The sequence below is a fragment of the Erithacus rubecula genome (genome assembly GCF_903797595.1).
Source record: "Erithacus rubecula genome assembly, contig: scaffold_224_arrow_ctg1, whole genome shotgun sequence".
NCBI lineage: Eukaryota > Metazoa > Chordata > Aves > Passeriformes > Muscicapidae > Erithacus > Erithacus rubecula.
The window spans coordinates 75,512-85,744 of NW_027636095.1; the positions used below are offsets into that span (position 1 = coordinate 75,512).

The 10,233-nt window shown below is 47.5% G+C and overlaps 1 pseudogene across 1 annotated transcript; it reads right to left on the minus strand.

Annotated features, from left to right (window-relative positions):
• Window positions 1–7,898: 7,898 nt before the first annotated feature.
• Window positions 7,899–8,831, minus strand: LOC306815771 (olfactory receptor 14I1-like; annotated as a pseudogene). The gene has a single exon. The product of its transcript is annotated as an olfactory receptor 14I1-like (transcript).
• Between the last annotated feature and the right edge of the window lie 1,402 nt (window positions 8,832–10,233).

A 10,233-nucleotide genomic window follows, 5' to 3' on the forward strand; every position in this document is an offset into this window, starting at 1 on the left:
TGTTTCTTTTTTATTGTTGTTAAAAAAAGACGCAGAAATTTTAAGAATTGTGAAAGTATTTTAATAGTATTAGGTATTTTAATAATTGAAGGTATAATAAGGTATTTTGTATTTTATTTGAATACATATCATCTATATTTATGTTATTGTTCAGATATGAATAGACATTTATCTAAATGTCAACATTGAGTTTTAATTTTCCTGTAGTTAATTGTTTTAAAGAAGCCAGTTTATAATATTTGCAATACAGTCAATATAAATCAATAGATTTTGAGTTAGATTTTAGAATTTAAATCTAATTTCTGTATTTAATTTTAAAAACACTGCAATAAGATTGTATGAATTCTGTATAACAGAACAATTTTGTGTTCTGTTTCATTGTTTAATCTGAAATCTTTCAATATTTTAAGTAAGTTTTGGAAAGCCTCCAGACGTGTCCTTGAATCAAATGTATGAAGATAATCAGCTAAGTTGTGAAATTAATGTTTCTTTGTTTTCCTTTTTTTAATTCTCTCTTTTATTTTGGCAGGTCTTCTGTGACCTGGCACTGTGCTATCTTATGGTTTTGAATATTTTGCAGAATTCCAGAAAATTATTTGAGCTTCATTCTCAGAACAAATTCCTAGTGTTTTGGTTTTCCTGAGTTGCTATCACAGAAGCACTGCAGTGTCTTGCCATGTTCAAAGTATCTTAACCTAAATAAGAATTTTAGAGAAAACAAGTTGTTAGAGGAATTTGATTTATTTTTGAAATGTTTAATTGTATCTTTGTTGTTAAGAGTTGTGGTTTTTTTCTTTAATAAGAAGATGTCAGGGAGTTCTCTTCCAATTAGAATTTAGGCTCTGGCCAAGTCTTGATTCTAACTGAAAGAGAAATTGTGTAAACTCAGGTGTTTTCTGCATCAAAATAATATTCCAGTCATTTGGATTGGCAATTTGACTTATCAATATAACAGCTAAAGCTGACTTTGAAGTGAATTTGGTGCTCATTTTCCGGAGATGACCATCTAATTCCTCATTGAATCAAGGTTTGTGATCTGTCTGCAGACTCTGAGGTGATGACACAGTTTTTTTTAAATTGATGATTATTTAATATTGTAAATGTATGTCTGTTGTTTAAAGCATTGTTAATTATTGTATTGTGTTTATTTGCAGAAGATTGTAAACTTTGGGTTTGTTTCTTTTGTTAGGTAATAGTTGAAATAATAGTTGAACGGAAAATTCTCCAGTTTTGATCAAAAATTTAGAGACAGAGAAAGTTGAAAAGCTTTCAAAGTAAGCATTTGGAGGAAGGGTTCTGCTTGTGTCTCCACAGAGAGCGGACGGAGATGGAAGCCAGTGAGACACGTGAGGCAATGTCCGGCCAAGACGCGAGCAGATGCCAGCCCAGGAAGTGAAGAAGGGAGCTCGCAGACAGAATCAAGGAGAAAGGATGTGAACTTTTCTTCAAACAAGATATAAAAGACTTAAAGACTGACAGTGAAACATGATTATTTATATGCTGTTGTATCTTTTGTCAACTATGTCAGGTAACAAAGCAGATTTACCAGTGATGCAGCCAAGGGAGAAGGTTTGGGAAAATTTAGCACAGACAGTGGGGTTGGACACAATTTGTTTGACACATTCCAGGCTAAAAAAGCGATTTTCAATATGTCTGGTGGGACTGCCAGTGAAAGAATGGCCCATTCCAGAGGGCATCCCTTCATGAGAGATGCGAGTTGTGACAACTCCTGTGAATGGATGGCATGTGTGGGTTCAATTTCTCCCTCTGGTCTTTTTCAAACCTGAAGAATTACAAATTTTTGGTTCGACAATGGACTTTTGAATTGTGTTTAGTGTTTCGGGAGTGACAAAGAACTAAACAATGGTTGTTACTCCAAATCAGAATGTATATAGCTATTATACTGTAGTCTCAAACAAACCATCCTTCCGAGTTCTAGCACAGTTATCGTGGCTGGATGGTCTGTTTGACTCTTGATCTTTCTCCTTTATGGAAGGAAATTTTGAAAGTAGGTTGTATATATTAGTGGGGCTTGTTGGTATTCTCATTGTTTTGCCGTGCATCATCCCATGCATTCAGCACGCCATGAACAAAGCTGTGAAAAGAGTGTTTTTGGTGCAAACAATGGGCGGAGATGTGGGAGCCCAGGGCATAACCCTGGCCTCCTTGGGGGTCTCAAAACCCCCCTGGCGAGGGTCTCAAAAACTCCTGAGTGAGACCCTGGTGTCTCAGGTGCTGAATTCTAACCCCTGGGGGAAGTTGTCAGCACAAGGAGAATGGAAACAGGTCACCAAAATTAGTAAAGTGTAAATTAGATTTTTAGAACATAGATAAATAGACTTTATGGAATGTTTATGATAAGGGACACGTGGCCAAGATGGAGAATTTGGGGGGTGGACACCTTTTACTCCTTCTTCTCCATGTCATCCATGTTGGGTGACACGTTGGCACTTTTGGATTGGATGGGGTCAGGGCTGGACCATTAATAAAATTGTATTGTATTGGGAAAATTTTATGAACATGTAATACGTAGTACAAACTATATAAGATAAGCCCTGCGTTCACCAGGCAGATTCCACCATGGATGCCAGGCTGAGCAGACGCTGCTGGCCAGGCAAAAATTCCCGGAGTTAAGAAGTAATAAACAATCCTTGGAACAAGCGAAAACCATCTCCGGCAATGTTTCTTTGGCTGCTTCAGAAAAAAAACAGGGTTTGAATCACTTCATGTCCCTCTGAGGTGATCTCGGGGCAAAGGAGAAACCTCAGACTGGGACACTCTGTAACTATTTTGTCTTTCTTTCTGTGTCTTCTGTTTGTGTCTTCCAAATTTTGAGGAAGGGGGATTGCTGGGCAGGGCCATCAGCTGCTGAGGTCCTGCCTGCTTCCCCCTCCCCCTAGAGTGTCCAGACTGGCCCATGGTGTGGCTGGAATGCTGCCCCTGATGAGTTTTTCCAGAAACCCCAGGCAAGGGGGACAGGGAGCCATTGGCCCATGGATGCAGCCTCTGAGTTCGAGCCTGGCTATTGATATCCTGCCCCCCTCCCAGAGCAGCCCCTGCTCTTCTGGCCTTGGTCCCTGCTATCCTGGCCCAGGCCCCCAGCGCAGCCACTGAAAAAGTTTCCATCGTAAAATAACTCTGGACTGTGGCCCAGGAGAGATCACTTGACCATCTGCAGGCCTGGCAAATTATGAACTCCTTAACTGAAGTAACTCTTTAACTAAATGAGACTTGCAGACACTTTGTTGTCTCTCCTGAGTGAAAGAACAGGACCAAGCTGAAGATAGGCACAGAAACAGCATGAAAACACCAAGGTCAGACAAAAGGAAGAGTCAGGTCTCAGATGACAGAAGGAGGTGAGTCATGGACTGAAATTTCTCTGTTTTTAAGCCATGGAGAAGAGACTCTTGCTTCCCTATAACTCAGAGAAAATGCGTTATGAGGAGGATGAAATGTTTTAACTGTAGACATGAGCAGAGGGGTTTTTGCTAAAGAAAGTAGATACTGAAATGGCTGTGATCCCATGAGAAATTTGAATAGAGAGGAGAGAGATGAAGATCCCTGCTGTCCCCCAGGGAAGAGAAGAAGAAAGAACTCTGCTTTCTAAGATGAAAAGAGCTTTTGTTTGAATTATTATAATCTTTAAAGTGTGCCCCATAAGTTGATAGGTCCTCACAATTAGATTTGGGATAACTGTGAGTCAAGGAAGGGATTTCTACACAGTGATCCGATTTATGTTCTCCTGAATGGCTGATTCACTGTGACATAGAGGCCAGAAGAAAAGTGTTTTCTTGTGGAGAAATCTCCACAGACTGAAGAGAAGTTCTCCACATCCAAGTAAATTGGTGAATAGCTATTTTTTAGTAATGGCAAACTGACTGATCTGTTTCTGTATGTTATCAGTGTGAAAGAAAAGAAGTTGTTGGGGGAAGAGTAGCGTTCTGAAAGTATTATTCTGAGGTTTTTTTCATACTTTCTTTGTGCCCTTTAAAGTTTGAGCTTGTTTGGCCTTCCTCATAATCCTATCTCACAGCAGTAAATGTGTAAAAAATTCTAGTGGAAGCACTGGCAATTTGACCAAGGCTAAATCCATGGCAAACATAAAATTGAACTCTTCTTTCTTGAGCTCTTCAGTTCAGGATTTCAGTGACAAAGGCTCATAAAATGTCTTCAAAACACCCAAACAAGAAATGCCCTTGAGAATAATTTAAGTTTTCAATTCTTCTGTGGTAAGTTAGACGGATTTCAGAAGCGTATTCAAAGTGAATATACTGTATATTATACTGAAAGCATTGCAGAGAGAAATGTTTTGTCCTGTTAAGTTTTCTTTTCATATTTATAGATTGATACCAGCAATGTCCAATTCATATTGACCTCCTGGACCTTCTAATGCAGTCTGAATAGGTATGAAAATCAAGACCCTTCATGGCTGACAATCAATAACACTTTGTCTCCACACAATCCCCAACATTTCTACCATCCAACCCCTGGAATTCCAATGGATCAGGAATGGTGCAGCCAGCAGGACCAGGGCAGTGATTCTTCCCCTGCACTCGGCTGGGGGTTGGGCAGCACCATGAGTGCTATGTCCAGTTTTGGGCCCCCAATTTAGGAAGGACATGGAGGTGTTGGAGTGTGTCCAGAGAAGAGCAACAAGGATGGTGAGGGATGTGGAACAAAAGTAATGAGAAGAGCAGCTGAGGGAACTGGGGATATTTATCCTGGAGAAGAGGAGGCTCAGGTGAGACCTCATCACTCTCTACAACTCCCTGACAGGAGGGTGCAGACAGGTAAAGGTGAGGTTCTTCGGTCAGGGAACAGTGAAAGGACAAAACCACACAGTCATAACATGTACTAGGGTAGTTTTAGGTTGGACATTAGGAAATATTCTTGAATAAAATAGTGACTGGGCATTGGAATGGGCTGCCCAGGGAGGTGGGTGAGTCACCATCCCTGGAAGTGTTTCAGGATAGACTAGATGTGGCACTGAGTACCATGCTCAGGGTGACAAGCTGGTGCTGGGTCACAGGTTGGACTTGATGGCTCTCCAAGGTCTTTTCCAGTCTGGGTGATTCTGTGATGATTGTGTTATTGCAAGGCCCTGGGGAAGCAAGGGGCCATTGTGACACTGCAGGGCCTTGTGGAACTCACAGGACCAGAGTGACACTATGAACAACATGGCACACAGAGCCAAGGGGCCACTGTGACACTGTGGGGCTACATGGAAGCAAGGAGTGCATTGTGACACTCTGGGTCCTCATGGAACCACAGAGGCCACTGTGACACTGCAGGGCCTTGTGGGACCATGCAGAGCATTGTGACAGAGCAGGACCTTGTTTAATGATGGGGCCATTGTGCCACTGCAGGGCCCCATGGAACCAAGGAGGCAGTGTTGCTCCTCATGGGACGAAGGAAACATGTTTGACACTGTGGTGCCCCTTGAGACAAAGAGGCCATTGTGACACTATGGAACCAAGGAGAGCATTATTGCACTGTGAGACCTCATGGAACCAAGGATCCACTGTGAACACTGCAGGGCCTTGGGGGACCAAGGCACCATTGTGACACTGTGGGGCCCAGGGATCCACTGTGCTGACACTTTGGAGCCCAAGGATCTGAGGGACTTTGTGATGCCAAGGGCTCCCAAGGAAGCAAAGGGATATTGTGACACTGGGAGGCCTCATGGAATAATGGAGACCATTTTGGCAATCTAAGGTCTCGTGTTACCCAGGTGACACCAAGTTGGCTGGGAGTCCAACCTCCCTTGACACTTAGACAGGCTGGATAAAGGGCCCAAATCCAATAAGGTGAGGTTTAACAAGACCAAGAGCTGGGTCCTGCACTTTGGCCACAACAACCCCTGAAGTGCTCCAGGCTGGGGACAGGGTGGCTGGATAGAATCAAGGCAGAGAGGGACCTAGGGGCACTGATGGACTGCAGGCTGGACATGAGCCAGCAGTATGCCCTGGGGGCCAAGAAGGCCTAAGGCACTTGGCCTGGATCAGGAATGATGTGGCCAGCAGGACCAGGGCAGTGATTCTTCCCCTGTGCTCGCTAGTGGTTGGGCAGCACCTCCAATGATGTCTCCAGTTCTGGGACCCCACATTTAAGAAGGACATGGAGGGGATGGACTGTGTCCAGAGAAGGGCAACACGGCTGGTGAGGGGTCTGGAACACAAGTCCTGTGAGGAATCGCTGAGGGAGCTGAGGTTGTTTATCTTGGACATGAGGAGCCTCAGGAGAGACAAGGTGGTGTCAGGGCACAGGTCAGACTTGATGTTCTCCAAGGTCTTTTGCAGCCTGGCTGATTTTGTGATTCTTTGAAACCACCCTGGAGCAGTTTCAGGATGAGCCCTGGGCCTCCTCTTCAGAAGGTCCAGCAGCCCAGGTCCCTCAGCTTCTCCTCACAGCCTCAAAGCCCATCCTGTCAGTCCTGCAGAGCCTCTCCAGCCTCTCCTCACTGCCCAGAACAGGGAGCCCCAGACCCAGACACAGCAGCCCAGATGTGCCCCCCTGGCCTGTGGTGCCTCTGGCAAGGGAGCAGCACAAGACACTGCAGGAGGCTGCAGACAATTCCTAAAGCACTTGTAGGATGATCCTGCTTTCCATGGGAAGTTCCCATGGTGCCAGCTGAAGAACTGAAAACGGGGTCCAGAGAAGAAAGGACAAACAGGGATGGGCTGTATACAGGGGAGGTTAGAATAATGGGCAAGAGGAAGAAATGGGGAGCTAAAAAGAGTAAAGAAAACAAAGGTCAAGTAAAGGAAATGCTCAGAGCTGTGTGAGTGTGGCTGCCAGGCAGCTCTGGATCTGAGCAACAACATCTGCAGTGGGACAGGAAAATCACAGCTCATGGAAACAAACTTTCTGGCCGACTGCAGAGGCCACAACAAACCTGAGTGGTTTCCCTCACATTCCCCAGCTCTTCCTAGTGGCATTTGTGCTCACTCAGCTCCATCTCCCCACAGCAGCACCATGGGGGTGCTGATGCCTGCTCTGTGCAGTGCAAACAGGGGGTCTTGAGTCAGTGCTGCCGTGTCTGTGCCTGCAAGGATGCAGCACCTGTGTGAGCTGGGGGAGAGGCCAGGGCTGCAGAGGGGGGATGTTGTTGGCAGGTGCATGAGGAGGCTCTGGGACGCTGCCCTGGGCTGTCCACCACAGTGGGGATGGATCAGCCCCTGCTCTGCTGCTCCTTGCCAGGGTCTCCCCCTTGCAGGGACCTTGCAGAGCACCAGCCATGCTGTTTGCCCCCAGCCTGCCCACGGCCAGCCTGGGGCTGCTCACAGGGGTTTTCTCTGCTCAGCATTGGCCTGGCCAAGTGTTGTGGAGAGAGCCTGGCCAAGGAGCCTGGAGCCCCCAGGCCCTGCCCTGAGGCATCAGCGCTGCCCCAGCAGTGCCCATGGCCTGTCCCTGCTGCAGCCCTGGCACTGCCACCCCCAGGGCTGTGCCTGGCCCCGAGAGCACTCAGGCCCTGCAGCAACACGAGGGGCCAGGAGGGCAGTGGGGCAGTGGCACAGAAGCAGCATTGGCAACACCAAATGCTGCTGCTGCTGCTGGGCACAGCTGCTGTGCCAGCACTGATCAGCCCCAGCTCTGCACACAGACATTGCTGCTGCAGCTCCAGAGGAGGGAACAAAAGGGTCATCTCTGGAGAAAACTTGGCTGGGAGAGAAATCCTTCAGTGTGTTTAAAGCCATGAAGACTGCAACCCTTTATTGACACATTTTCTGGCCACAGCGAAGATGGAGAAACATAATGAGCAATGGAACACAGAGTGGCTCTTTTTATGAACAGTATGATAAAACTAAAACAAAGGAAAAATAACCCCACAACCAAACCAAGAAGAAGTATCAAAGACGGCTGTTATTACAAGTGATTTTCAGAAACTGGCTAGCAGTTTAATGTTCCTGAAAGCAGCCAGTCATCAGTGTCCACACTGCAGCCTTGAGCTCCTGGTTCCTCAAGCTGTAGATGAGGGGGTTCAGGGCTAGAGGCATCACTGAGTACAGAACTGACAGGGACAGATTCAGGGATAGGGAGGAGATGGAGAAGGGCTTCAAGTGGGCAAATGTGCCAGTGCTGAGGAACAGGGACACCACAGCCAGGTGAGGGAGGCAGGTGGAAAAGGCTCTGTGCTGTCCCTGCTCAGAAGGGATCCTCAGCACAGCCCTGAAGATCTGCACATAGGAGAAAACAATGAACACAAAACAACCAAATGATAAACAGGCACTAACAGCAAGAAGCCCAAGCTCCCTGAGGTAGGATTTGGAGCAGGAGAGCTTGAGGATGTGAGGGATTTCACAGAAGAACTGGCCAAGGGCATTGCCATGGCACAGGGGCAGAGAAAATGTATTGGCTGTGTGCAGCAGAGGATTGAGAAAGGCACTGGCCCAGGCAGCTGCTGCCATGTGGGCACAAGCTCTGCTGCCCAGGAGGGTCCCGTAGTGCAGGGGTTTGCAGATGGACACGTGGCAGTCGTAGCACATGATGGTCAGGAGGGAAAGCTCTGATGAAATGAAGAACAAAAATTAAAAAAGCTGGATGACACACCCTTCATAGGAGATGTTTCTGGTGTCCCAGAGGGAATTGTGCATGGCTTTGGGCACAGTGGTGCAGATGCAGCCCAGGTCAGTGAGGGCCAGGTTGAGCAGGAAGAAGAACATGGGGGTGTGCAGGTGGTGGCTGCAGGCTACAGCGCTGATGATGAGGCCGTTGGCCAGGAGGGCAGCCAGGGAGATGCCCAGGAAGAGGCAGAAGTGCAGGAGCTGCAGCTGCCACATGTCTGCCAATGCCAGCAGGAGGAAGTGGCTGATGGAGCTGCTGTTGGACATTTGCTGTGTCTTGGCACAGGGATCTGTAAAAATGTTAATCATGGAATAGTTCAGTTGGAGAGAATTTAAATATCCCAGCCCAGCTTGTTGGCACTTTCCCCCCACTGCCTGCCCAGGGCTCTGCTGCCTGGAGCTGTCTCTGCCAGCAGCTGCAACCCTGTGCCAGGGCTGGCCCTGCCAGAGCTGCCAGAGCCCAGCCCAGCCCTGGGGGCTCAGCTCTGCCCTGCAGACCCCCCTCCACCAAAGGGCACTCCCCAGAGCCATCTCTGCAGCCTCTGATGGCAGCATCAGAGCAACCCTGAGGAGGCTGGAAAAGAGACAGTGATGCTCCCTGTAAGGGACCTTGTGCTGATTTCTCCCTTCACCTTGTTTATTACGATGTAGAGAATTTTTTTTTTTTTCTCAACCTGAACTTAGAGATGAATATCAGTCTGCTATTTCCCATCCAGGCAACCCAGAGCAGTAGATTTAATAACAGCTCCTGCCTTGCTATGCTCCCTGTATAATCTAATTCAAAATATTCTGGAGTGAAATGTCATGCTAGAGTCATGACACATGAGTCCTAAACAGTGCAGCATACTCACCACACAAGCCATACCAGCTCTTTCCTTCCATCCTGACCCTGTCCCAGTGCAGCCCACTCAGCCAGGGCTGGCTGAGAGCTGTCCCTGTCAGGTAGCAGAGTCCCTGCCCCAGCACAGTGCCCTGGGCTGCAGGACATTGCTCTGCATGACAGCCCTGGGCACCCCTGGCTGCTCTACACAGGAGAGAATCAGAGAATGTACTCACAGAGCCTGTAGGCATTGGGATGTTCCAGCTTTAGGAGATCACTGCAGGAGCTGCAGCTGCCTTGTCCTGCAGCCAGAGGCTTCCTGTGTCAGATGCTGGGAGTGATTCTGCCCCAGTCACTTCTGAGCATCTTTCCAGTCCTGACTGATTAAAGTTCTCTGTGCCTCTGTGCTGTGCCTGGGGTGGCTGCAGGCAGAGCCCCAGCACTGCCAGGCTCTGAGAAGAGCTGTTCATCTAGAGAAATGTGCTTTTGAAGCTTTTCTTAATAGCTAAAATGGCCCTCTGTTCCAGGAGCCCAGCCCAGCTGAGCAGCACAGACACAGCACAAGGACTTTTAATGACCCTCTTGGGGTTTGTGCTGAAGCCCTGAACATCAGTCCCTGAGAGGGAGCTGGAGAAACCTCTCAAGAACTCCAAGTCAGAATCAAAACTCCAATATTTCTTTAAGTTTTAATGCGTCCCACTGAGGGACACAACTGAGAAAGTGTCCCCAAGCCACAATCAGAGTCGAGAACTGGAGCCAGAGATGACAGGTGGGGACAAAGAGAAGCCAAGTCTTGATGCCCTGGGGCACAGCAGGGTCTGTGCCACCAAGGGCTGGGAGGAGACACCT